The 26,971-nt window shown below is 42.1% G+C and overlaps 1 protein-coding gene across 5 annotated transcripts in view; it reads right to left on the bottom strand.

Annotated features, from left to right (window-relative positions):
- The window catches only part of helz (helicase with zinc finger), a 274,742-nt gene extending 251,331 nt beyond the window's left edge, over positions 1-23,411 (bottom strand). For all 5 annotated transcript variants that reach the window (XM_072558865.1, XM_072558869.1, XM_072558867.1 and 2 more), the window contains exon 1: positions 23,355-23,411. The gene's annotated coding sequence lies outside the window, so the exon portion shown is untranslated. The remainder of the gene's footprint in view (positions 1-23,354) is intronic.
- Positions 23,412-26,971: the final 3,560 nt, after the last annotated feature.

The raw sequence follows: 26,971 nt of genomic DNA, 5'->3' as shown, positions 1-26,971 counted from the left end.
TGTTGTTGAGCTTTCTTGATCATCGCATCAATGTTTGTACACCAGGACGAATTGTTGGTGACCAACAATTCTAGAAACTTGACATTCTCGAGCATCTCCACCTCAACACTTTTGGGGGAGACAGGAGCTTGCCCTCCACCTTGCTTCCTGAAGTCAATGACGAGCTCTTTCATTTGCTGATGTTATAATATATACACACATATATAATGTAAATGAATATAAGGTGGCCTGATCAGTAACTAAGTCTGCAGATGACATGAAAATTTGCGATATTCTGGATTTGGGGGCTGGAAAAGCACAGCAGTTCAGGCAGCATCCGAGGAGCAGCAAAATCGACGTTTCGAGCAAAATATGTGCATTTGTGATGAAGGGCTTTTGCCCGAAACGTCGATTTTACTGCTCCTCGAATGCTGCCTGAACTGCTGTGCTTTTCCAGCACCACTAATCCAGAATCTGGTTTCCAGCATCTGCAGTCATTGTTTTTACCACCATGAAAATTTGTGAGGAAGATTGTCAAATGAACAGCAGGATATACATCACTTGGAAAACTGGATGGAGAAATGGAAGATGGGAGTTTAATCTGGACCAGTGTGAGGTGATGCACTTTGGAAGGCCAAGTACAAGAGGAAAGTATATAGTAAATGACAGTGCCCTGAGAACTATTGATATACAGAGAGATCTTGGGGTGCTAGTCCATACCTCCCTAAAATTGGCAACACAAGTGGATAAGTTGATAGAGGTGTATGGCATGCTTGCCCTAAATTGGTCAGGACACAGAGTATAAACATTGGCAAGTCATGTTGCAGCTAAGTAAACTTTAGTTAGGCCATATTTGGAGTTCTGGTTGCCATACTACGAGGAGGATATGGAGGCTTTGGAGAAGGTCAGAAGAGGTTTACTAAGATGTTGCCTTGATTGGATTGTATTACATATAAGGAAAGGCTGGACAAACTTGGATCATTACTACTCAAGAGTCAGAGGCTGAGGGAGCAACCTGATAGAAATATATGAAATCAGGCATTGATAGGATGGATACTTGGAGTGTATTTCCCAGAGTGAAAATGTTAAATACTAAGGGGTATTTGTTAAAGGTGAGAGGAGTTACATTTAAATGAGTTGTGAGAGACATATGTTTTTACAAAGGATGATAGGCACCTGGAACATGCTCTTGGGGACATGGCTGGAGCAGATATGATCACAACTTTTAAGATGCATTTAGACACACACACGAACAAACAGGAAATAGAGGGAACAAAAACAGAAATTGCTGGAAAATCTCAGCAGGTCTGGCAACATCTGTGGAGAGAAATCAGAGTTAATATTTTGGATCCAGTGACCCTTCTTTAGAATTGAAGAAGGGTCACTAGACCCAAAACATTAATTCTGATTTCTCTCCACAGATGCTGCCAGACCTCTTGTGATTTTCCAGCAATTTCTGTTTTTGTTTCTCATTTCAGTGATCCCTTTTCAATTGCGGTGAGTGAACCAACATCTCAGAATCCTCCTCAGTCACTTCTCACTACCGTCCTCTGTTTTACAGTACAAAATACAGAGTGCAGTTCTGGAATCCACATTATAGGAGGAATCTGATTGCACTGGAGAGGGTGCTGAGGAGATTTGCCTGGGCTTGAGAGTTTTAGATATGAAGAGAGATTGAATAGCTTTTCTTGGAGCAGAGCAAAGTGAGGGAGAACAAGATTGAGACGTATACAATTGAGGGGCATAGACAGGGTAGATGGGAAGAAAATTTTTCCCTTGATAGAAGGACTAATGATCAGGGCATACATTTATGTTGAGGAGCAGGAGGTATACAGTATGTGCGGAAACATTTTTCACTCAGGGTGGTTGGAATCTGAAACTCAATCCCTATAAGAATGATATTGGCAAAAACCCATTTGCAATGCAAAGGCATACAAGGCAATGGGCTCAGTCTTGGAAAATAGGGTGAGAATAGTTAGGTGCTTGTTTTGACTTGTGCAGACTCAATTGGCTAAAGGGCCTTCTTCTCTGCTGTAACCCCCTATGTCTCGCTGCCTTTCAAACTGAGCAGTCAACAAGAATGAAAATCAACTCACTAACCAATAAGCACCTTTTTGTCATGTAGTATAAATTGTTGCACTGTTTGAAACTTGACAATCTTCATCTGTCCTCAGAACTGAGGAAGGGTCACTGGACTCAAAACGTTACCGATTTCTCTTCACAGATGCTGCCAGACCTTTTCCAACAACTTCTGTTTTGGCTTCTGATTTACAACTTCTGCAGTTCTTTCTGTTTTTATTTGGTATTATGCCATAATTATTACTTCAGATAATAAACAGAAGACCCTAACCCAAAATCGATCATAGGATTGAAATAGCAGCTCTATTGTCAAAACATATGATAGAAAAACAACTCTAGAGACAGTATTCTTGAGCAAAGTAAAAGATGGGGTGTGGAAATAAATTAATGCCTGAAATTGCAGTGGTTAGGTTACAGCGCAAGTTCCAATTAAAATGTATTTTCATTGCTGTGAATCACACTCATTCATTGGTCACTAAATTCTCAGTGTTTAATCTTTCAGCTCTAATTGTCACGTGTCGAATAACATTGCGAGAAGAGCTTGTCCTTAAGAGACATTCCAGACAAGTGGAATGTTTTGACACAGTCACATTTCAAGTGCGTGCTCTAAAAGGCAATCCATATCAGTTTGATGTCCCCTAACAATACTACAATGTTCTCAATCAAAGACTCATTAGAAGATAAAGGCGGCTCTGAAATAATGCATTGGTGAGTCAACAAACAGACTACCTCTGACCTTGTCTTGATAATAGAGCTGTTTATAACTTAAGATCACTGTTTATTCTAACTAATATCGGCGCAACTAAACAATTCTATATTTTGCATTAAAACTAAACCGAGCTAAGACATTTGTTGACTACTTTTTTTAAAAAAGAAGTCACATCTAGAACGACTGAAGAACCAGACAAAGATAAGTCTTCCGATTGTAGAACGGAGTATGGTGAACATATTGGTTATTATGTTGTTATGCAACATGTTACAATATGGTTCCACAAACTTATTAAGTTCATTTTGGCAGAAACAACTCTAGGGTACTTAATCACATAGTCTGAGAGAGGTCATCACTTTCCAAAGTATCACAAGCTATAAAATTCAACAGCTACAAGTGAAACATTCTCCTCCAAAAATGAAAACTATTGAATTAAGATCAATTTCCCTTTCTGACTTACTCTCATCTTCACCTTTCAAGCCACACGACATCTTCAACTATATAAATGGACATGTACCTATGGGTCTTGGTGTACTGGAAGTCAATAGCAATACAAACAGTAAGGCAATCTTAGGGCAGTAGCTGTTTGAAACTTCAGCTTAACCTGTAATTGATGAGACCATTGCTGCATCAAAAAAACATTAAAATATTTGCAATATGCTGAAGTTTGGAGAAAAGGTTTTCAGCAGTTTGAATCAATGCTGGGATTGCTCAGTCCACAGGTTTTAAGACATGTCATCTACTCTAGCTCTTTGAAATAATTTGCTCATCAAGTACAGTATTACTGTCTGTAACAAGGCAAAAGATTGACACTTGATTCTCTGACCTACAGTTTGATCTATTACCAGAAAAATCTTTTTACTGTAAATTCAATGGTGTAGTAAAAGGGCATATTTTAATAGTATCGAACCACATTTCAATATCTCTATATTGTGCGACATATTCACATCAACTGGTTATTAAATGGTCAAGAACAGTCACCACTTTCTACACAGCAATATCCCACAAATAATTTGAGATGGTGGCAAGTCAAACAGATTTTATTTTGTCAGAATTGGTTGAGAGAACATTGTTGGGTTGATTCAGGAAACTCTTAGCTCAAATTCTCAAACGTCCATTGAAACTAAAGCACCAGGTGCAAGTGCAGTATTTACTGTTCCAAAGTAAAAGACCCTGAAGTGATACTGATTCAGCACTACAATGGAAAGACAAGTGAGATTATTAACAACAGAAACGACACAGTGGTGATGGCAGGGAATAATGCAACCAAAGATGTCTATGCCAGCTTTTTCCTTTGAGCTTTCACACAGGATGCACTACTTAGCTCTATGCTCAAATATTTATCTAACTTTCCCATAAGAAATAGAACCATCATCGGTTTAACCACTCCTGATAGTTTACCTCATAAGCCCTTCATGAAACTGCAGTGCATCAAATCTCCCATAGATTAGATTAGATTAGATTATTTACAGTGTGGAAACAGGTCCTTTGGCCCAACAAGTCCACACTGACCCGCCGAAGCGTAACCCACCCATTCCCCTACATGTACCCCTTTACCTAACACTACGGGCAATTTAGCATGGCCAATTCACCTGACCTGCACATCTTTGTGACTGTGGGATGAAACCGGAGTATCCGGAGGAAACCCACGCAGACACGGGGAGAACATGCAAACTCCACACAGTCAGTCGCCTGAGTCGGGAATTGAACCCGGGTCTCTAGCGCTGTGAGGCAGCAGTGCTAACCACTGCGCCACCGTGCTGCCCACAAGATAGATTAGCAACAATTGCAGTCACCTAGGCTATTGGCTCTCTCTAGCTTTAATACACTTTCTAAAACTGCACAGTGCTCTAATTGCAGCTAGACTAATTTCCATTCAAAATACATTCGTTTTTTTTATTTAAAAGACTTAGTTGATCATTATGGTGTAATCTACAAACATCCATATTTCTCCAAAGATTGTGTATATTTACATTTTGAATTATATTTTTGCTCATTCATGCCCTTCAGCATTTTTCAGTGTGCACATGTAAATTCAAGGGTGTATGGAACAGATCTTTCCCTCCCACATTTCACCTATCACTTTTCTGCCTGTTCCAGTACCCGAGGTTTCTAAAGTTTGTGTAACTTCCTCACTCATTACATATCCCTTATTTTTGTGTCAGCTTTCAAGACTATGTTCTCTAAACAGATCTCTTAAAATGATTTAAATAATCAGCAAAAACAAACCTGATTCTGGGTTGAGAGTGTGTTGCTGGAAAAGCACAGCAGGTCAGGGCGCATCCGAGGAGTAGGAGCGTCGATTTTCCTGCTCCTCGGATGCTGCCTGACCTGCAGTGCTTTTCCAGCAACACACACAACTCTGATCTCCAGAGTCTGCAAACCTCATTGCCTCCTAGTTGGTTCTGATTCAGCAAGTACATAGTCTTTAACCTTTCTCTGAACGAGCAGCGCTCTCATTTCATGTTGAACAGCAAATTTCCCATCCATTCTTCTATAGCTTTTCATTGCTACTTACATCATTCAAGGAATATGCATTACTGAAAAACAGTGGAAGATTTAATGAAGTCTAACTGACAGCTTTTCCATAATAACATGAATCAAATGAAAGATTAATATTAACAGAAACTGTTGGAAATATTCAGCAGGATAAGCAGCGCTGTTACGGCACTTGCTCACTTTATGAAACCAAATTGAATGCAACATAGTAACAACTAACCTTCACATCGCCACACTCCTGCTAAACAAAAGTAAATACAGGATTCACTATTGAAAATTATGGCAGCCAAGATGCCCATCACTAAGAAGGCTGCCACGCATTTGAGAATATTAGGGATTGGCATCTTGTTAGCTGGTGTTTTCTGTCACCAGTTAGAAAAATGATTTTATGGATCCAAATTTTAGATTAGATTAGATTAAATTACCTACAGTGTGGAAACAGGTCCTTTGGCTCAACAAGCCCACACTGACCCTTTGAAGAGTAACCCACCCAGACCCATTTGCCCCTGACTAACATTATGGGCAATTTAGCATGGCCAATACAACAGACCTGCACATCTTTGGATTGTGGGAGGAAACCCACGCAGACATGGGGAGAATGTACAAACTTCACACAGACAGTCACCCAAGGCTGGAATTGAACCTGGGACCCTGGTGCTGTGAGGCAGCAATGCTAACCACTGAGCCACCGTGAATAAAGGAGTTGGAGATCATGTTGCAGCTGTACAGGACATTGGTTAGGTCACTTTTGGAACATTGCATGCAATTCTGGTCTCCTTCCTATTGGAAGGATGCTATGAAACTTGAAAAGGTTCAGAAAAGGTTTACAAGGATGTTGCCAGGGTTGGATGATTTCAGCTACAGGGAGAGGCTAAATTGGCTGGGGCTGTTTGCCCTGGAGGTTCGGAGGCTGAGGGGTGACCTTAGAGATGTGTATAAAATCATGAGGGGCATAGATAGGATAAACAGACAAAGTCTTTCCCCAGGATGGGGAAGTCCAGCACCAGAGGGCATAGGTTTAGAGTGAGAAGGGAAAGATATAAAAGAGACCTAAGGAGCAACTTTTTCATGCAGAGGGTTGAGAGGGTATGGAATGAGCTGGAAGGAAGTGGTGGAGGCTGGTACAATTACAGCATTTAAAAGGCATCTGGATGGGTATATGAATGGGAAGGGTTTAGCGGAATATGGGCCAACTGCTGGCAAATGGAACTAGATTAGGTTAAGATATCTGGTCGGCATGGACGAGTTGGACCAAAGGGTCTGTTTCCATACTGTACATCTCTATGACTATGAATCCTGAGCAAACTTCTCAGAGTTGAAACTGAAACTAGAATTTCCAAATGAAGCTTGCAGGGTCCTTGCAACATTTTCTTTGACTCCCACATTATGGAGTCAAGCTTTCCACAGAAGATTCACTTTGGTAACCGACTGCCATTTGTGACTGTCTCACTATAGATGAGAATGCTTGATATGCGAACTGAAATGAGCACTTCAGTTTCTAATATCGTTTTATCATCTGATCTCCAAAGCTTCAGCAAATAGATCAAGTGAGGTTGGTTGAAGTTACTGGTCTGAAGCTAGGGAGAACAGAGTGAACAAGACAATTAATTTAAGTTGTTGCATGCATTGGAGAACATGCTATACTGCGTACCCAGCTCTGCAAAGAGTTTGACAAAATAGAAATCATGAAATCCTGAACTGGACTTGACTCAAATTGGGAAGCTTCCTGTCCATGTGATAGCTGAATTCAATGCCAGTTTTCCATGAAGACAGCAGAGAGCATGACAAGAAAATAAAACATACTGAAAAGGATAGGTATGACCAAGCAACCCTGATTAACTCCATTAGTGAGTGAAAATAGGTCAAAAGACTCACCAACCACCAGGAAATCTCCAAGAAAGCCATCATGGATTTGTCAAATCATCATGGTGGCTCGGTGGTTAGCACTGCTGCCTCACAGCACCAGGGACCTGGGTTCGATTCCAGTCTCAGGAAACTGTCTGTGTGGAGTTTGCACGTTGTCCCAGTGTCTGCGTGGGTTCCCTCCGGGTGCTCTGGTTTCCTCCCATAATCCAAAGATGTGGGGGTTAGGTGAATTGGCCACGCTAAATTGTCCATAATGTTCAGGGATGTGTAGGCTAGGTAATTAGTCAGGGGTAAATATAGAGTAGGGGAATGAGTCTGCGTGGGTTACTCTTCCGAGGGTTGGTATGTACTTGTTGGGCCAAAGGGCCTGTTTCCACACTGTAGGGATTCTAATTCTAATATCATGATGAATTTCTCTGGTCAGCTGAATTCCTACATAACCTTCCAAAGGGCTTCACAGTTCAATATGTCAAAGGTATTGGTCACATCAAAAAATGTGGAGTAGAGGTCCATGTTCTGTTCTGATATTTCTCCTGCAACTGTTTAACAGCAAACACCATGTCAATCTTTCTTGATACTTTCCAAAACTGTACCAATTCTTCAGTAGCAGGTTCTGGTCAACAAGTTAATTAAAAGTGTTCAGAAGGATCCTGACAAATATTTTAGTGGTACATGCAATGAGATTTCTCTGATTATTGAGAGTAGTTTGTTCCTTTCCAATTGTACAGATGGTAATGAAGACATCTTAGTATTTTTGCAAAACGATTCCTTGCTTCAATATCATATAGACAAAGTGTTCAGTAAACTTCTTAACCAGGCATTGACTCCTAGCTTTAATTTTGTAGACCTCAGCTGGAATAGCATCTGATTCTTGAGCTTTGAGGATAGACAAGTAGTAAATTAAATTCCTAATTTCTAACAATTGATAGATTAGTGTAGCATGGAAGGGAGCCATTTGGACCACTGTGACTGTATCTGCTCTTTTGATAAGCAATCCACGTAATCCAAATGCGCACTCTTTTCCATGTCCTTCCCCTAAATATTTGTACTTCAAATATTTATCAGATTCCCTTTTCAAGGTTGCATTAAAGCTGTGTGTATCACACACAGATAGTGCATTACAAACCCTAAAACGTGATGAATAAAAACATTTTTAACGTCGTTTCTGATTATTTTGCTAATGAAAAGGTCTGAATATAAACACTTCAGCCACTGGATATAGTTTCTTTGCTTAATCTATCAAAACCTTTCTTGGTTTTAAATATCTTAATCAAATATTCTTTTACCTTTGATTGCATAAAACAGAATAGCATCAGTCTTTCTATCTATCCACACAAATACGATCACAACATTTTACAAGCTATATTTTCATGCAGAAATATAGCAGCTGCCTGCCTCCCATCCTCAACATCAAGTTCTCCCTGCCAGCACACACACTATACAAACAGTCGACACACTTACATCGACTCCACTGTAATTCTTTGGCCATGAGTTTTTGAAAGTAAAACAAACACATTTACAAGCTTTGTGTAAGAGGTAAAGATACTGGGCGAGACCTGTGCAACAACTTCAACCAGGTTACCCCAAATAATTAATGTAATGCTGCAAATCAACTGTAGTCTCTAAATGTATAATGAAATCAATATCACTATGCAAAAAACAACTAAAGCATTGGTTCAGAAAAGGGCTAGAATTATTTTATGCATGAATAATGAAGGATGGAAATGCGGAGGATGGGACTCAGTAGCAGCTAAAACTAAGATTACAGAGATTTGAGGATTGAAGGCAAAGAGAAGGATGCAGATATCAGGAGGGGTGAAGGATTTGAAAACAAGAATAATCTTCAATTCAAAAGCAGACTGGAACAATAACACAGGTAATGGATGAATAGGATGATTCAACTTAGTTTTCACGCAGAGTTTTTAATGAAGTTGAGCACTGAAATAGATACAAGCCTTGAATCAATAGAGATGCAAATAAATGATCAACAGATGAGGCACCAACAATGACAGGCAATTTTATCAAGATAATTGTCAGTCAGAGTGGAAGAAGAGTGAGAAGCTCACTTCAGCGACATATAGGATGTCAAGGATGGTCATGTGTTCTCCTGATCGGAAATCTGTGACCAGTGGTGTTCCACAGGGGTCAGTGCCAGGACCCCTGTTATTTGTAATATATAGAAAATATCTGGAGGAGAATGGAGGTGGTCTGATGAGTACGTTTGTAGATGACACAAAGATTGGAGGAGCTGCGGATTGTAAGGCCAGAAGGTCCAACAGGGTATAGATGGGCTGGAGACTTGGGCAACATCTTGGAAGGTCTAGTGTCAGCAGCAAGTGTACAGTAAATGTCAGGACCTGCAGAAACATCAACACAGAGGGATCTAAGCATCCTGGTGCACGGTTCTCTGACATTGGTAACAGAAGTGGATACGGTGGTCAAAAAGGCATATTGCATGCTAACCTTCATCGGTCAAGGAACAGAGTATAAAATTTGGCAAGTTATGCTACAAGTATACAGAACTTTACTAAGACCCCATTTGGAATACAGCAGAGAGTTCTGGGTGCCACACTACCAGAAGGATGAAGAGACTTTGGAAACGGTACAGATAAGGTTTACCAGGATGTTGCCTGATTTGGAGAATATTAGCTACGAGGAGGGATTAGACATACTGCGAATCACAGAGATGTACAGCACAGAAACAGACCCTTCAATCCAACACGTCACCGCCTACCAGATATCCCAACCTTATCTAGTCCCATTTACCAGCACTTGGCCCATATCCCTCTCAACCCTTCCTATTCATATACCCATCCAGATGCCTTTTAAATATTGTAGTTTATCAGCCTCCTTCACCTCATTCCATACATGCACCACCCTCTGCGTGAAAAAGTTGCCCCTTCGTTCTCTTTTATATCCTTCCCCTCTCACCCTAAACCTATGCCCTCTAGTTCTGGACTCCCCCACCCCAGGGAAAAGACTTGGTCTGACTTGTTTTGTTTTCACCTGAACTTCAGAGGCTGAAGGGTGACTGGATAGATGTTTACAAAATTATGAGTGGCATGCATTAACTGGATAGTTGGGAGTCTTTTTCCCTGGGTAGAAATGTCAATTACTAGGGCACACAGGCTTAAGATAAAAGAGGGACAATTTAAAGATCAAAGCCAATTTTTTTTTCCAAACAGAGGGTAGCAATTGCTTGGAATGTGCTGCCACAGGAAGTGTGCAAGCAGATACAACAGCAATGTTTAACAGATACATGAATGTGCAGAGATTAAAGTGATGAGAACTGTAACTATAAGATTGTTAGTTTGGAAAGGTGTCATGTGTTGGTGCAGAATTGGTGGGCCAAAGTGCCTGTTCCTGTGTTGTACTGTTCTTTGCTCATTTAAAGGAATAAGCAGCCAAATCAACATTTACTTCCTCCAACACCAACATTCAGTGACAGCAATGTACATCACCCAGAAGATGCAACTACAGCAATTCACAAAGGGTCCACCATTAATACCTTCCACAGCAACAGTCCCTATCATTTAAAAAGACAAGGGTAGCAGAAGCACTTGAACGACATCACCTACAATTTCCCATCCAAGCCACATGCTATCTTGACTTGGAACTATATCACCATTCCTTCTCTGGCGCAGTGTCAAGACTTGGAAACAACAAACTTCCTAATAATACTATGCAAGTACCAACATATACCATATACACTGCAACAGTTCAAAAGGCAGTTCATCACCGTCTTCTCAACAGCAACAAACAAAAGGCAACAAAAATGTTGATATTGCCAGCAATATTCACAACCCATAAATAGGAAAAAAACTTGCCCCTCAAGTTATCTTGAATTGGTGGTTTTATGGAACAAAGTAACTCACTTTACTACTTCAAAGAGTAGTTTAACGTCAAGCACAATGGCACGAGATTGATTCATATTTAGACCATTCCAAGGAACATTTGTAAACTAGTTGGATGTTTGAATAACAATGTGACAATTTTATGACCAATTTTATAATTTGCATGTAAACATTACACAATAGCCTAAGTGGCTCATTTTGAAACAAGTCCACATGCCATTTCACATGCGCACAATTTGATGGATTTCGTTTATAATACCTCATTACTGGATGAAATTGATATATATCAATATGTACTTTATATCTGTTCCAGTGTCTATCTACTACTACCAAAAAAATTAATAACTAACCAATGAAACAAATGGCTTTCACTTCAATATTAACTACGCATTAAATTGCAACAATTGTTCAATAAGTGCTGCCAAATATTCTATCTCCCTAGCTTGGTTAAATGGTATTCTTTTCTTTCCTGATAATTCCTAACTCAAGCTTGCATGCAGCCCTTTATGTGACAGAAGTCCCCTGCTACTTCAGAGTTTGGAGGCAAAGCCTGGTCTGCTCTGCTTGAAGGACTGTAATATTGAACGTTTTCTTTTATTTTCTAATTTATTCCTAATATTATGTGTCTAGGTTCCTTATATGTAAGATGGCACAAAGGTTTATAATACTAATATTGTTCATTTACTCTTACAATCTGGTACCGTTGTATTTTTGTACCTAAGATGACAGTGTAAGTTGTGCCTTTGTAAATTTTTCACTGCACTCATGTGAGAACAGGACAATGAACCTAATTCTAAAAGTGGGATCTCCTTCATTCAAGTGAGAAATCCACATTTATAGACACTGGATGAGGGTAACATTAAACTCAGCTTTATCCTCACTCTTGTTGAAAAGATTCACCTTGTTAATTTTAGTTATGTTTTCAAAGATAGACAGCAGCTTGAACCTATGCACTAGTGACAGTCACTCATCGCTCTCAGTAGCAATGCAGGAAAATTAGTTTTTTTGTTAAATGGTAATTGTGACAAAGTGTGTTACAGAGCTCAAACTACACATTTCCTTCCTTGAATGAAAAGCAAACTAGTAAAAAGGGAGCATTATTGAAGCATATTCTTTAGAAATTATGAACAAAATTCCAAAAGCCACAAAAGCCACAGAGCACAGAACCTCAATTCACATTGTATGAAACTGATGTGCATCATACCATCTAGTATCACAGACTCTCAGAGTTTGAAAGCATTCACAAATAACTGCACTTTCCACTCAGATGTCAAACACTCCACAGTATAGCTAAAGACTCAAACTAGAGAGTTAGTCTGGATGATATGATTTGCATTTGGTTTTCAGTACTGAGGTCTGGTAGGTTTTTGAAAAGTATATTGAAATAATAGATTTCAAACATGGAGAGAGTTTGCACACTTGAGAATTGTCCAATAATTCAGAGGAGGTCAGACGTACAGTCTTCAATTTAAATTCAGTAACAGTGAGTGACTGTTGAATCATGTGGAATTCTCCTGTGGGGCAATTTTGATCACTTCCAATATTCACCTGGCCAGTCAAGAGCCAGTATTAGAACAAAGAAAATAGATTATTGCACATGATCACTAAACCCAGATGGAATAAAAACACTGGGCACAAACATCCATAAACTTTCATTCAGAAAGCACGAGAACAAAACTGTGGGGTCAAACTAGATTAATATTTCTTCTCTGATGACAGTTTTCTACAAGGATTTCCAAAATTGCAGTGCTGCCCAGAGCTTGATTTGCTTCAAAACCTAGAGTTTAACATGCTGTAAAATATTGAGTAAAGACTGCTCTGTCAGTTCAGATTAAACCCATCATCACATATTACATCATTCACCAATAGCATACAGTAGTACCACTTAGTTTAAAGTTTTCACTCCATTTTCACTTTTTATTTGTAAGAATAATATCCAATGCTTAGCGTTTGTCATGGCTTAAGCTTTCACTTGCCTAGCATTATCTATTACTGAAATCCTACTAATGCCAGATTATATTACACTTATTTCAGTATAGATCTCTAATCTGTTTTGACTGGAACATGCCCACACTTCCTTTATGGGAACATGCTGAAAATCTACAGTCCAGTTTGAAACATTACTTCAACAGTAACAAAAACTACAAAACAAAATCTGCTTTGTTCAATTCAAATACCCCTTTAGAACATAGAACATAGAACAATACAGCACAGAACAGGCCCTTCGGCCCACGATGTTGTGCCGAACTTCTATCCTAGATTAAGCACCCATCCATGTACCTATCCAAATGCCGCTTAAAGGTCGCCAATGAATCTGACTCTACCACTCCCTCGGGCAGCGCATTCCATGCCCCCACCACTCTCTGGGTAAAGAACCCACCCCTGACATCTCCCCTATACCTTCCACCCTTCACCTTAAATTTATGTCCCCTTGTAACACTCTGTTGTACCCGGGGAAAAAGTTTCTGACTGTCTACTCTATCTATTCCTCTGATCATCTTATAAACCTCGATCAAGTCACCCCTCATCCTTCGCCGTTCCAACGAGAAAAGGCCGAGAACTCTCAACCTATCCTCGTACAACCTACTCTCCATTCCAGGCAACATCCTGGTAAATCTTCTCTGCACCCTCTCCAAAGCTTCCACATCTTTCCTAAAGTGAGGCGACCAGAACTGCACACAGTACTCCAAATGTGGCCTAACCAAAGTCCTGTACAGCTGCAACATCACCTCACGACTCTTGAATTCAATCCCTCTGCTAATGAACGATAATACTCCATAGGCCTTCTTACAAACTCTATCCACCTGAGTGGCAACCTTCAAAGATCTATGTACATAGACCCCAAGATCCCTCTGTTCCTCCACCTGACCAAGAACCCTACCATTAACCCTGTATTCCGCATTCTGATTTGTTCTTCCAAAATGGACAACCTCACACTTGGCAGGGTTGAACTCCATCTGCCACTCCTCAGCCCAGCTCTGCATCCTATCTAAGTCCCTCTGCAGCCGACAACAGCCCTCCTCACTGTCCACAACTCCACCTATCTTTGTATCATCTGCAAATTTACTGACCCACCCTTCGACTCCCTCATCTAAGTCATTAATAAAAATTACAAACAGCAGAGGACCCAGAACTGATCCCTGCGGAACTCCACTTGTAACTGGACTCCATGCTGAATATTTACCATCTACCACCACTCTCTGACTTCTACCGGTTAGCCAGTTTTCTATCCAATTGGCCAAATTTCCCTCTATCCCATGCCTCCTGACTTTCCGCATAACCCTACCATGGGGAACCTTATCAAATGCCTTACTAAAATCCATGTACACTACATCCACTGCTCTACCCTCATCCACATGCTTGGTCACCTCCTCGAAGAATTCAATAAGACTTGTAAGGCAAGACCTACCCTTCACAAATCCGTGCTGGCTGTCCCTAATCAAGCAGTGTCTTTCCAGATACTCGTAAATCCTATCCCTCAGTACCCTTTCCATTACTTTGCCTGCCACAGAAGTAAGACTAACTGGCCTGTAATTCCCGGGGTTATCCCTATTCCCTTTTTTGAACAGGGGCACAACATTCGCTACTCTCCAGTCCCCTGGTACCACCCCAGTTGCCAGTGAAGACGAGAAGATCATTGCCAACGGTACTGCAATTTCCTCTCTTGCTTCCCACATAATCCTAGGATATATCCCGTCAGGCCCGGGGGACTTGTCTATCCTCAAGTTGTTCAAAATGTCCAACACATCTTCCTTCCTAACAGGTATCTCTTCTAGCTTATCAGTCCGTTTCACACTCTCCTCTTCAACAATACGGTCCCTCTCGTTCGTAAATACTGAAGAGAAGTACTTGTTCAAGACCTCTCCTATCTCTTCCGACTCAATACACAGTCTCCCACCACTGTCCTTGATCGGACCTACCCTCGTTCTCGTCATTCTCAGGTTTCTCACATATGCATAGAATGCCTTGGGGTTATCCTTGATCCTATCCGCCAGGGATTTTTCATGCCCTCTCTTAGCTCTCCTAATCCCTTTCTTCAGGTCCCTTCTGGCTATCCTGTATCCCTCCACTGCTCTGTCTGAACCTTGTTTCCTCAACCTTATGTAAGCCTCCTTCTTCCTCTTTACTAGACATTCAACCTCCCTCGTCAACCAAGGCTCCCTCACACGACCATTTCTTCCCTGCCTGATCGGTACATACATATCAAGGACACGTCGTATCTGCTCCTTGAAAAAGTCCCACATTTCCACCACATCCTTCCCTAACAGCCTATGCTCCCAACGTATGCTCCTCAAATCCTGTCTTACAGCATCGTAATTTCCCTTCCCCCAATTGTAAAATCTACCTTGTTGTGCGCACCTATCTCTCTCCATAACCAAGGTGAAAGTCACAGAATTGTGGTCGCCATCACCAAAATGTTCACCCACCAACAAGCCCACCACTTGTCCCGGTTCGTTACCGAGTACCAAATCCAATATGGCCTCCCCTCTGGTTGGACAATCTACATACTGCGTTAGAAAAGCTTCCTGGACACACTGCACAAACACCGCCCCATCCAATCTACTTGATCTAAAGAGCTTCCAATCAATATTTGGGAAGTTGAAGTCGCCCATGACTACGACCCTGTGGCTTCTGCACCTTTCCAAAATCTGTTTCCCAATCTGTTTCTCCACATCTCTGCTGCTATTGGGGGGCCTATAATAAACACCCAATAAGGTGACTGCACCTTTCCTATTTCTGACTTCAGCCCATACTACCTCCAGAGGCAGATCCCCCTCAAACTTCCTTTCTGCAGCCGTTATACCATTTCTAATTAGCAATGCCACCCCCCCTCCTTTTTTACCACCCTCCCTAATCTTACTGAAACATCTGTAACCCGGAACCTCCAACAGCCATTCCTGTCCCTCATCTATCCATGTTTCCGTGATGGCCACAACATCGTAGTCCCAGGTACCGATCCACGCCTTAAGTTCACCCACCTTATTTCTGATACTCCTTGCATTGAAGTATACGCACTTGAGCCCATCTCTGTGTCCGCAAGTAGTCCCTGTCAGTACTACCTTCCCCACAGCCTCCCTACAGTCTTGGACATCCTGACACACAGCTAGCTTACTTGCTGGACTACAAGTCCGGATCCCATCCCCCTGCCAAATTAGTTTAAACCCCCCCGAAGAGTGCTAGCAAACCTACCCCCCAGGATATTGGTGCCCTTCTGGTTCAGGTGCAACCCGTCCTGTTTATACAGGTCCCACCTTCCCCAGAATGCAGTCCAATTGTCCAAATATCTGAAGCCCTCCCTCCTACACCATCCTTGCAGCCACGTGTTCAACTGCACTCTCTCCCTATTCTTTGCCTCTCTGTCACGTGGCACCGGCAACAACCCAGAGATGACGACTCTGTCTGTCCTAGCTTTTAGCTTTGTTTAATCAAACACTTTAAATAAAGGACTACATAATGATAACATCAGAACAAAGGCAAAGAATTGCTCAAAATGTATTCATTCTGACTTGCGCATGTAGAACACCTGGGATTTTGTTTTCAGGTGCTAATACAAGATAAACATTGGCTCCAATTTGAAAACTGAGCCATTGGAGATTGTCTTAGCTATGTTAATCGCTTACTGAGTTTGTCCAATGAGTAGCAAAGCAAAAGTACAAGCCTTGATTCTCAGTCTGCAATACATTAACTGATCTCAACCACAACATTTGTAAAGGCATTGGAATTGGCCTCAGCACTCCAGGTTAGAGGGGCAGATAAAAAAAAAGACAGGCTTGCTACTCATGCCTTTAAACTTCACAGAAATGCATATGTGGACATTCATGTTGGGTTTCAGTTGCCTCAATATTTGAATAAGTTATTGCAACATGCAGTGCATGCAATTTAGATAAAATACTAGACAGCTACACTTTACATCAGCAAAGAGCCAATACCACAGTAGAGTGGGAGATAATTTGTGCTTACATTTAACAGCTGCAGTCATTAAAATTCCCAAACCAAATTAAAGGCATAACCAAAACTTAATAAAGTAATCAGATTGCAACGAGTATGCGAATATTCAAAGGTACGCGGCATATATAATTTAATATGCCAGAAGTGGGAGTGACCCAAGTTCCTCAACGTAAAAACAACAGAAAGCATCAGAATTGTTACCTTGAAGGTAAGAACCTAGTTAAAAAGGTAGTGGTATCTACTGCCACTAGAAATAATCATAGAACCAAATGACAATTAATATTACCAGCCAAGTCATGAAGAAAATGCTTGCATAAGTCTCAGGGATTGTTTCTTAACTGTAATGTGCAGCTTTGCCAAAGAATGCAGGACAAAGCAAAGGTGCAAGCGAAGGGAAGAGCAAGAAAATAAAGAACAGATAAAAATTGTATTCTAATCTCATTAGGAAAATTGGGAAAAATATGCATTCAAAAATTAATTTGCAAAAGACACAAAAAACATATGTTTTAAATTTCAAAACAATACCCCTCAATCAATTAAACAATAAAACTGAACTTGTCAAAATTACACAGTGACAAATGTACATCATCATCCGATGCCTTAAAACGGCGGTGCTCGGACCCGACGTAGTGCACCAGTTGGAGGACGCTCAGGTGTGCGGTGGGATCCCGTCTGCGCTCACCCCAGCCCGGACGGAATTTCACATTGGCACCAAGGTCCCGTACTTCCTGCGGGAGCCTGTGCCCCACAACCTGAGCCGTCTCCGGAATTTTAATTTTGTCCCTTTCAAGGATGTAAAAAGGTGGGCCCTGTATAGACTGCTGCTGCACACCATCCACCTCTTCTCCCTCATCCACCGTCCGGACACACCTTGGCGTGCCCATTTGCCACCGGGCGGTGGGGATCCCCAGTGGAGGGCTGTCTATGCGGGAGTCCACCCCCTTTCTTTTGGGGATCTGGGGTGGAGGGTGCTGCACGCAGCAGCCCCCTGCAACCACAGATTGCGGTGGTTCACGGACTCCCAGCCCAACTGCTTGTTCTGTGGCGCTGTGGAGTCCGTGGACCATGTATATATTGGGTGTGGGCGTTTGCACTCCTTTTTTGATTTTCTTAAAAACCTCCTCCTCTGCTTTTGGTTGCACTTCAGTCCCACGCTCCTGATTTTCGGGCACCCGGTACGGAGGAGGGAGGGCAGGTCTGAAGACCTCCTCGTGGGTCTGCTCCTGGGCCTGGCCAAACTGGCCATCAACAGGTCCAGGCAGCGGGCCATGGAAGGGGCCGACTGCCTGCCCCTCTTCCGGGGTTATGTTAGAGCCCGGGTGTCCTTGGAGAAGGAGCACGCGGTGTCCACCAACACCCTGGAGTTGTTCAGGGAGGTGTGGGCGCCGCAGGGAGTGGAGTGCATTATTCCCCCCTCCAACTCTATTTTGATTTAGTCCCTACCCTCCCCTTCACTGTTTTGATCACACAGCATTGCCCTTTGATGTGAAGGGCAGTGCTTGTCACTGACCTATCTTGTTTTCCTATCTTCCTGGTGGTGGACATGGAACAAAGATTCGTGCACCTTGTGTCTCTCACACCTGCACACACACACCATGGGTGCTGAAGAAAAAAAAAGAAAAAAAAATGTACATCATAAAACATCCCCCATTTATTACTTGGATAGGTCCCATATTTGTAAACACTGAATTTTTCACAATTCTTTTCAGAAATCTTCTCCAAAGTTACTATTTTAGCACAGAAACGATCAAAGCTCAATCTTATCCAGTTCTCACTGGGCCACCTCCTATGTGTCAAGATTTAAAAAAAGCACAGCAGGTCAGGCAGCATCCAAGGAGCAGAGATATCGATGTTTTGGGCAAAAGCCTTTTTGCCTTAAACGTCGATATCCCTGCTCCTCAGATGCTGCCTGACATGCTCTGCTTTTCCAGCACCACTCTAATTTCCAGCACCTGCAGTTCCCATTTCTGCCACCTCCTATGTGTACTTTTCCATGAGACACACTAGACAGCAATTCGGACTGATATTTCAATTTTTTGAACCAAGGACATGAGGACCAAGTTCAGTATCCAAAAGCATTCTCAGCTTAAATTAATTAACTCACCACAAATGATAAGGGCAAGATAAACGTATTAGTAACTGCAGGCAGCATCTACATGTCGGAGGACTCCCAATTCTTTTAATGCAAGTTTTATATTGATACAGCAATTAAATTTAACACACTGAATTACAGTAATATTGCCACATTACAGCAAACACGAAGCTTAAAATTTCAACTGGTCTTCAACAACTATTTTCTAATCAATTGTTGTAGCCATCCTCAGATTTTAAAATGCCACTTGCCTTCTCCATAGTTGCCTGTTTCACTGGGAATGTCAAAGAAAAACATTTCATAAAAACACATGCCCTACTACACAATCTTAGGGATGAAATTTGACATGATCTTTGTGTCTCTCAGAATACTTTTCCGAGATCAAATCAAATCATCACCAACAGAATTCAGGTCTGCTAAACCAATACCAGTTAAAGCAATACTGGCTAAGAATGAATCAACTAAAACTATTTCTCAGGTTGTTTTTCAACAAATTGTAGGTATCAATCCAGAGGAGCTTGATTTATAGAATCTGTGGTGAATAGCAACAAATCTAGCATGTAAAGTAGAACAAACTATACAAAAATATCCCTCAGACTATATACGTAGCTTTAACATTAAGGCCTATGCAATACCTTCTGGTTTGCCAAATGGGCCAAATGTGCAGACCTTAGCAGGAACAGTGCTTCGGAGGCACTGAAAGAGGAAGAGGGGTAACCGTGCAGAAATACAGAAGGAAAGAACTCCATTCCACACAAATGAATGAATGAAAAGCCAACATACAGTCTGTTCTGATATAAGGCGATAGTTCCATTCCCTTGCGATCTTGCGTTGTAAGAAAATCGCATATCAGCAGCACCATTTAAACCAACGACACCTGAATCACATTATAGCCAATACAGGTAAGCAAAGTTCACATTCAACAAATAATGGTCTTACATTCTTCAATCACGTTATTGCCAATTCGCGTGGAAGAAACACGCATAATAGCAGAACCGACTGTAGTTATCCAGTACAATGATTTGACACCAAGAAAAACAAAATGATCAAGTACTAGCTTCAACACATGTAAGAGTCATAGAGCTGTGCAGCATGAAAACAGATCATTTGGTCCAACTCAGCCATGCCAACCAGATATCCTAAATTAGTCTAGTCCCATTTGCCAGCATTTGGCCCATATCCCTCTAAACCCTTCCTATTCATGTACCCATCCTGATGCCTTTTAAATGTTATAATTGTATCAGCCTCCACCACATCCTCTGGCAGTTCATTCCATACATCACAATCCTATGTGTGAAAAAGTTGTCCCTTACGTCCCTTGTAAATCTTTCCCCTCTCACCTTAAACCGATGCCCTCTACTTTTGGACTCTGCTACCCTGGGGAAAACACTTTGGCTCTTCATGACTTTATAAACCTCTATAAGGTGTCCCCTCAGTCTCTGACACTTCAGGGAAAATAGTCTTAAGTCTAATCGGCCTATCCCTATAGCTCAAACCCTCCAACCCTGGCAACATCCTTGTAAACCTTTTCTGAACCCTTTCAAGTTTCAAAACATCCTTTCTATAGCAGGAAGACCAGCTTTGAACGCAATATTCCAAAAGTGGCCTATCCAATGCTCTGCACAGCTGCAACATGACCAAATCCTATGCTCAATACACTGGCCAATAAAGGCAAACATATTAAACTCTTTCTTCACTATCCTGTCTACCTGCAACTCCACCTTCACGGAGCTATGAACCTGCACTCCAAGGTCTCTTTGTTCAGCAACACTCCCAGGACATTATCATTAATTGTATAAGTCCTGCCCTAATTTGCCTTTCCAAAATGCAGCACCTCATACTTATCCAAATTAAACTCCACCTGCATCTCTCATTTATCCAAATTAAACTCCATCTGACCAATGTTCCATTGTACTCTGAGGGAACCTTCTTGGTTGCCCACTACACCAATTTTTGTAACAACAGCAAAATCTACTAACTATATCTCCCATGTTCACATCCAAATTATGTATGTAAATGACGAACACTGGGCCCAACACTGATCCTTGCGGCACACTGGTCACAGGCCTCCTCCACTACCACCCTCTGTCTCCTACCTGCAAGCCAGTTTTGTATCCAAACAGCTAGTCCTAAGTCAGCAGATATTGACCAGAATGACTGGTCGGTACATGATAAATTGATCACTTGTATTCTTGAGTTCAGTGGCAGTAAGCACAGTGGTGCACTCGTGCTGTGTATCATACAGTAATACGATGAAAATTCAAGTGGCCACTTTCATCCAAATTGGAACCAGAAGAAAAGCATCAAGTTCATACAATCAGTTCATTGGCACGAAACAGCAGGTATCAAATAGAGAAGTAGGAAGACAAGTAAATAGTCACTGGAGTATACCCAGGGCAACATTCAAAACAAACATCAATGCAAGTCACCTCACCAGCATGCAAAAGTGGGAAAAAACTAATTCAGGTAGTTTGTTTGTTAAAATGCTGCAAATAGCCTTTCCACAACAATCACTGCATCAAATTAGAATATAGGCAAAAGTAAGGACAGCAGATGCTGGAGATTTAGAGTCGAGCGTGTGGTGTTGGAAAAGCAAAGCAGGTCAAGCAGCATCCAAGGAGCAGGAGAATCGACTTTTCAGGTTTCCTGACGAAGGGCTTTTGCCCGAAACATCAAACCTCCTGCTCCTCGGACGCTGCCTAACCTGCTGTGCTTTTCCAGCACCACACTCACGACTCAGATTAGAATATGTTAACATACAACCAACAGGAGTAGGCCAATCAGCCCCTTGAACTTGCTCCATCATTCAATGAGATCATGGCTGGTCTGATTGTAACCACAAATCTGCATTCCTGACTGCCTTACCTTGCACACCCTTACTTAGCAAGAATCCGTCTTGCTCTGCCTTATAAATACTCATCCTTTCAGAAAGAGCAGTCCAAGGATGCTCAATCCTGAAGGAAAAATATTGACCATTTTGCATTTTAAATGATCAGTTCTTAGTTTTTAAACAGTAACCCCAGTTCTCTATTCTCTCATCAGAGGAAATACCGTCTCCTCATCTGCCCTGCCAAATCCCCTCATGCTTTGCATGTTTCAATCATTAACAAGGTATAATTAAATAAACACTCATTATGAAGGTATTTTATGAAGGTTCAGTTGACAGCGAGTGGACAGTGAAGAAAGATAAACTGATTGGGATCAAGAGGTAAGAGATAGCAAAGCAATGCTGAAGAGAATAGCTCCAGGGGTTTGTGGAGGAGAGGGGTGGGAGTGGACTGCTCATATTAAACTCAAGTACATTTACATAAAAAGTTGGAAATATTTATTTTAGCAATATGACATCCAATGAAAAAAAGGCTGAAGAATAAGATAAAGGCAGCTGATGTTATTGTTCCAATACATACAAACGTTCAGGTGTAAAAATCCAGGAGCTGGAAACAAAAACTAGAAAGTTCGTGTTTTGAACATTATGTTTGAAAATTTTAATTTCATTATTTCACAAAAGATCTGCAAAAATATTTTAATCCTTTATTAGCAGGGCAACTACAAAGATCAGTTCAGTTTGACTGGCAAAAGTTTCGGTGAATGCTACTAAGTGATGTAATATCACAGTAATGGAATCCTAGTTCAAAACAAGTGTCCATAGAATAACGTTAATGAAACTGGATGAAAAGTTCGCCTTCAGAGATAGGTTTTATTAATCGTGCCGCACCAGCGCGAAGAAACTTTTCTTTAATTAAACAAAGCTTTGCTTACTTTAAAGTTTGATTTTGCAGCTCTTATTAAAAGCAAGTAGGTAAACAAAAAAAAACGACGAGGCAGTGTTCTAACAACTGACCCCTGCAATAGTAAAGGTGAAGTATGTTCCCACCACAAACATAACGGGGGGGAGGAGGGAAAGGGACAGAATTTGGAGAGTGCACGGCGATGCTTCCCAGCCCATCCTCGGAAGCCACACCGCCGCCACTTGTTTACACGATCCACTCTCTGGCCATGACAAGCCCTGGGCCTACACTTCCCAGAACGAGCTCTCTCTCCTAAACACGGCGGCGTTAACTGGAGGTAGAGAGAGAGAGAGAGAGAGAGAGGGCGACGGAGCCGGCCTGTTGATATCACCATCCCCAGGCCTTGGATTTAAAGGCGGCCTCAGTAACACCGACCCCCACCACCTCCCACAAACAACAAACTGACAGCTCCGCCAGCACAGGCAAACATGCCCCTCGCCGACTTCTCCCACCGCTTGGCCCCAACCATCATAAGGCCCGAGGGAGCGGCCAACCCAGAGCCGGCAGCTGCTCAGACACCGACACAACTCCGCACCTACCTTTTGCCTTTACTTTTGCGCCATCTTGGATCCACTTGTCAGCGTCCCCCGAGGCATTGTGGGAGGCCGGCCCACTGCGCCTGCGCGAGCTCTTCCAGGGGAGCGCACCCTTAAAAAAACATCCACAACAGCAGCAGCAGGTAAACGGCTGGAGCAGGTGAGGGGCAGGAGCAGGAGGTGAAGGGTTGGAGCAGGTGAGGGGCTGGGGCAGCAGGTGAATGGTTGGAGCAGGTGAGGGGCAGGAGCAGGAGGTGAAGGGTTGGAGCAGGTGAGGGGCTGGGACAGCAAGTGAATGGATGGAGCAGGTGAGGGGCTGGGGTAGTAGGTGAAGGGTTGGAGTAGGTGAGGGGCTGGGGCAGTAGGTGAAGGGTAGTAGCCACAGGCTAGAGCAGAAATAACTGAGACAGGTGAAATGAAGTCACAGCTGAAGTGGTGGCAGGGGCTCTCTACTTCCAATCTCTTTCTCTAACTTACTACAGGCATAATCCATTAAAATGTGACTTTTGAAAACAATGTACATTGGATGTCAAGACTACTGGCCAGGTCAATGTCTATCCTTTATAGCCCTCAAGAAGGTGGTGAATTGAGGTTTTTTTTCAATCTCTGCAGTCTATAAGGTGTACAGAACCCACAGTGCTGTTAGGGAGAGAGTAGAGCTGGATATATGTTTGAGGGCAATGGAGAATGGGGTTAGCTGGGTAGGTATTTAGGAAGTTGAAATTCTGTGATTTCAGGATTTTGGTGAAATGGTGCTGAAAGATAAAATATTCTGGTTTAAAAATGTATTTCTTGGAGGGGGATTTCCTGGTTAAGGTCTCAGATTTGGAAGGTGCTATCAAAGGAGCCTTGGTGAATTAGAGCAGTGAATCCTGTAGATAGTGCACACCGTTTTGGTAATGAAGCAAGTTAATCTATATATATCTGTACATGAATAAGTCACATTATATATTTCCAACAATTTTTTCCAACAATGATTTCCAGCAGAGAAGCAGGCAATTCATTACAATATGTTCAAACTGGGGAGACACTGGCATCATAGTAATTAGATCCAGTGGATGTAGTGTACCTGGACTTTCAGAAAGCTTTTGATAAAGTCCCACACAAGAGGTTAGTGAGTAAAATTAGGGCGCACGGGATTGGGGGCAAAGTACTAGATTGGATAGAGAATTGGTTGGCTAACAGGAAACAAAGGGTAGTGATTAACGGCTCCATTTCGAAATGGCAGGCAGTGACCAGTGGGGTACCGCAGGGATCCGTGCTGGGACCGCAGCTTTTTTACAATATATGTAAATGATATAGAAGATGGTATCAGCAATAACATTAGCAAATTTGCTGATGACACAAAGCTAGGTGGTAGGGTGAAATGTGATGAGGATGTTAGGGGATTACAGGGTGACCTGGACAAGTTAGGTGAGTGGGCAGATGCATGGCAGATGCAGTTTAATGTGGATAAATGTCTGGTTATCCACTTTGGTGGCAAGAACAGGAAGGCAGATTACTACCTCAATGGTATCAAATTAGGTAAAGGGGCTGTTCAGAGAGATCTGGGTGTTCTTGTCCACCAGTCAATGAAGGCAAGCATGCAGGTACAGCAGGTCGTGAAGAAGGCTAATAGCATGCTGGCCTTCATAACAAGAGGGATTGAGTATAGAAGCAAAGAGGTGCTTCTGCAGCTGTACAGGGCCCTGGTGAGACCACACCTGGAGTACTGTGTACAGTTCTGGTCTCCAAATTTGAGGAAAGACATTCTGGCTATTGAGGGAGTGCAGCGTAGGTTCACGAGGTCAATTCCTGGAATGGCAGGATTGCCTTACACGGAAAGACTGAAGCGACTGGGCTTGTATACCCTTGAGTTTAGAAGACTGAGAGGGGATCTGATTGAAACGTATAGGCTTATGAAAGGACTGGACACTCTGGCAGGAGGGAACATATTTCCGTTGATGGGGGAGTGCCGAACCAGAGGACACAACTTAAAAATACGGGGTAGACCATTTAGGACAGAGATGAGGAGAAACTACTTCACCCAGAGAGTGGTGGCTGTGTGGAATGCTCTGCCCCAGAGGGCAGTGGAGGCCCAGTCTCTGGATTCTTTTAAGAAAGAATTGGATAGAGCTCTTAAAGATAGTGGAGTCAAGGGGTATGGAGATAAGGCTGGAACAGGATACGGATTAAGGATGATCAGCCATGATCATATTGAATGGCGGTGCAGGCTCGAAGGGCAGAATGGCCTACTCCTGCATCTATTGTCTATTGTCTATTGTCTAATGTCACTGGACTAGTATTCCAGAGTCCCAGCATAATGCTTCAGGGTCGTGGTCACCAAGCCTTTCATACATAAGATCACTAGAGAGTATTGTGAAGATTTGTAGCTCAGTTTAAGGTTCTAAATGTAGGTTTGTTTGCTGAGCTGAAAGGTTTGTTTTTCAGATGTTTCGTCACCATACTAGGTAACATCTTCAGTGAGCCTCCGGATGAAGCACTGGTGGTGTAGCCTGTTTCTATTTATATATTTGGGTTTCCTTGGGACGGTGATGCCGTTTCTTGTGGTGACATTATTTCTTGTTCTTTTTCTCAGGGGGTGGTAAATGGTGGTTAAAAAGTCAATGTGTTTGTTGATAGAGATCCAGTTGGAATGCCATACTTCTAGGAATTCTTGTGCGTGTCTCTGTTTGGCTTGTCCTAGGCTGGTTGTGTTGTCCTAGTTTAAATGGTGTCCTTCCTCATCTGTATGTAAAGATACTAGTGAGAGTGGGTCATGTCTTTTTGTGGCTAGTTGTTGTTCATGTATCCTGGTGGCTAGTTTTCTGCCTGTTTGTCCAATGTAGTGTTTGTTACAGTTCTTGCAAGGTATTTTGTAAATGGCATTCATTTTGCTTGTTGTTTGTACGGAGTCTTTCAAGTTCATTAGGTGCTGTTTTAGTGTGTTGGTGAGTTTGTGGGTTACCATGATGCCAAGGGGTCTGACTAGTCTGGCAGTCATTTCCAAGATGGCTTTGATGTAGGGGAGAGTGGCTGGGGTTTCTGAACATTTTTTTTGTCTGCTTGTTTGGATTTGTTGCTGAGAAATTGGCGGACTGTGTTCATTAGGTTCCTGTTCTTTTTGAATACGTTGTTTAGGTGACTTTCCTCTGCTCTGCATCGTTCTTCTGTGCTGCACTGTGTGGTGGCTCGTTGAAATAATGTTCTAATGCAGGTTCGTTTGTGGGTGTTGGAATGATTGCTTTGTAGTTCAATATTTGGTCTGTATATGTTGTTTTCCTATAGACATTGGTTTGAAGTTCCCCATTGACAGCGACATCTAGGAATGGTGGTTTGTTGTTTTCCTCCTCTTTAGTGACTTTTCTGCCAGTAAGGGCATTATTGATAGTCTTGAAGGTTTCCTCTAATTTGTTTCATTTAGTGATGATAAAGGTGTTATCCGCATAGTGGACCCAAAGTTTGGGCTGGATGCTTGGCAGAGCTGTTTGTTCGAGTCTCTGCATGAAGGACACTGCTTTGACTGGGACAACACATCCATCCTAGGACAAGCCAAACAGAGACACGCATGAGAATTCCTAGAAACATGGCATTCCAACTGGAATTCTATCAACAAACACCTTGACTTGGATCCCACTTAC

Source organism: Chiloscyllium punctatum, chromosome 39 (genome assembly GCF_047496795.1).
Source record: "Chiloscyllium punctatum isolate Juve2018m chromosome 39, sChiPun1.3, whole genome shotgun sequence".
Lineage (NCBI taxonomy): Eukaryota > Metazoa > Chordata > Chondrichthyes > Orectolobiformes > Hemiscylliidae > Chiloscyllium > Chiloscyllium punctatum.
The sequence above is the reverse complement of the archived record's forward strand: the minus strand, read 5'-3'. Positions and strand labels throughout refer to the sequence as shown.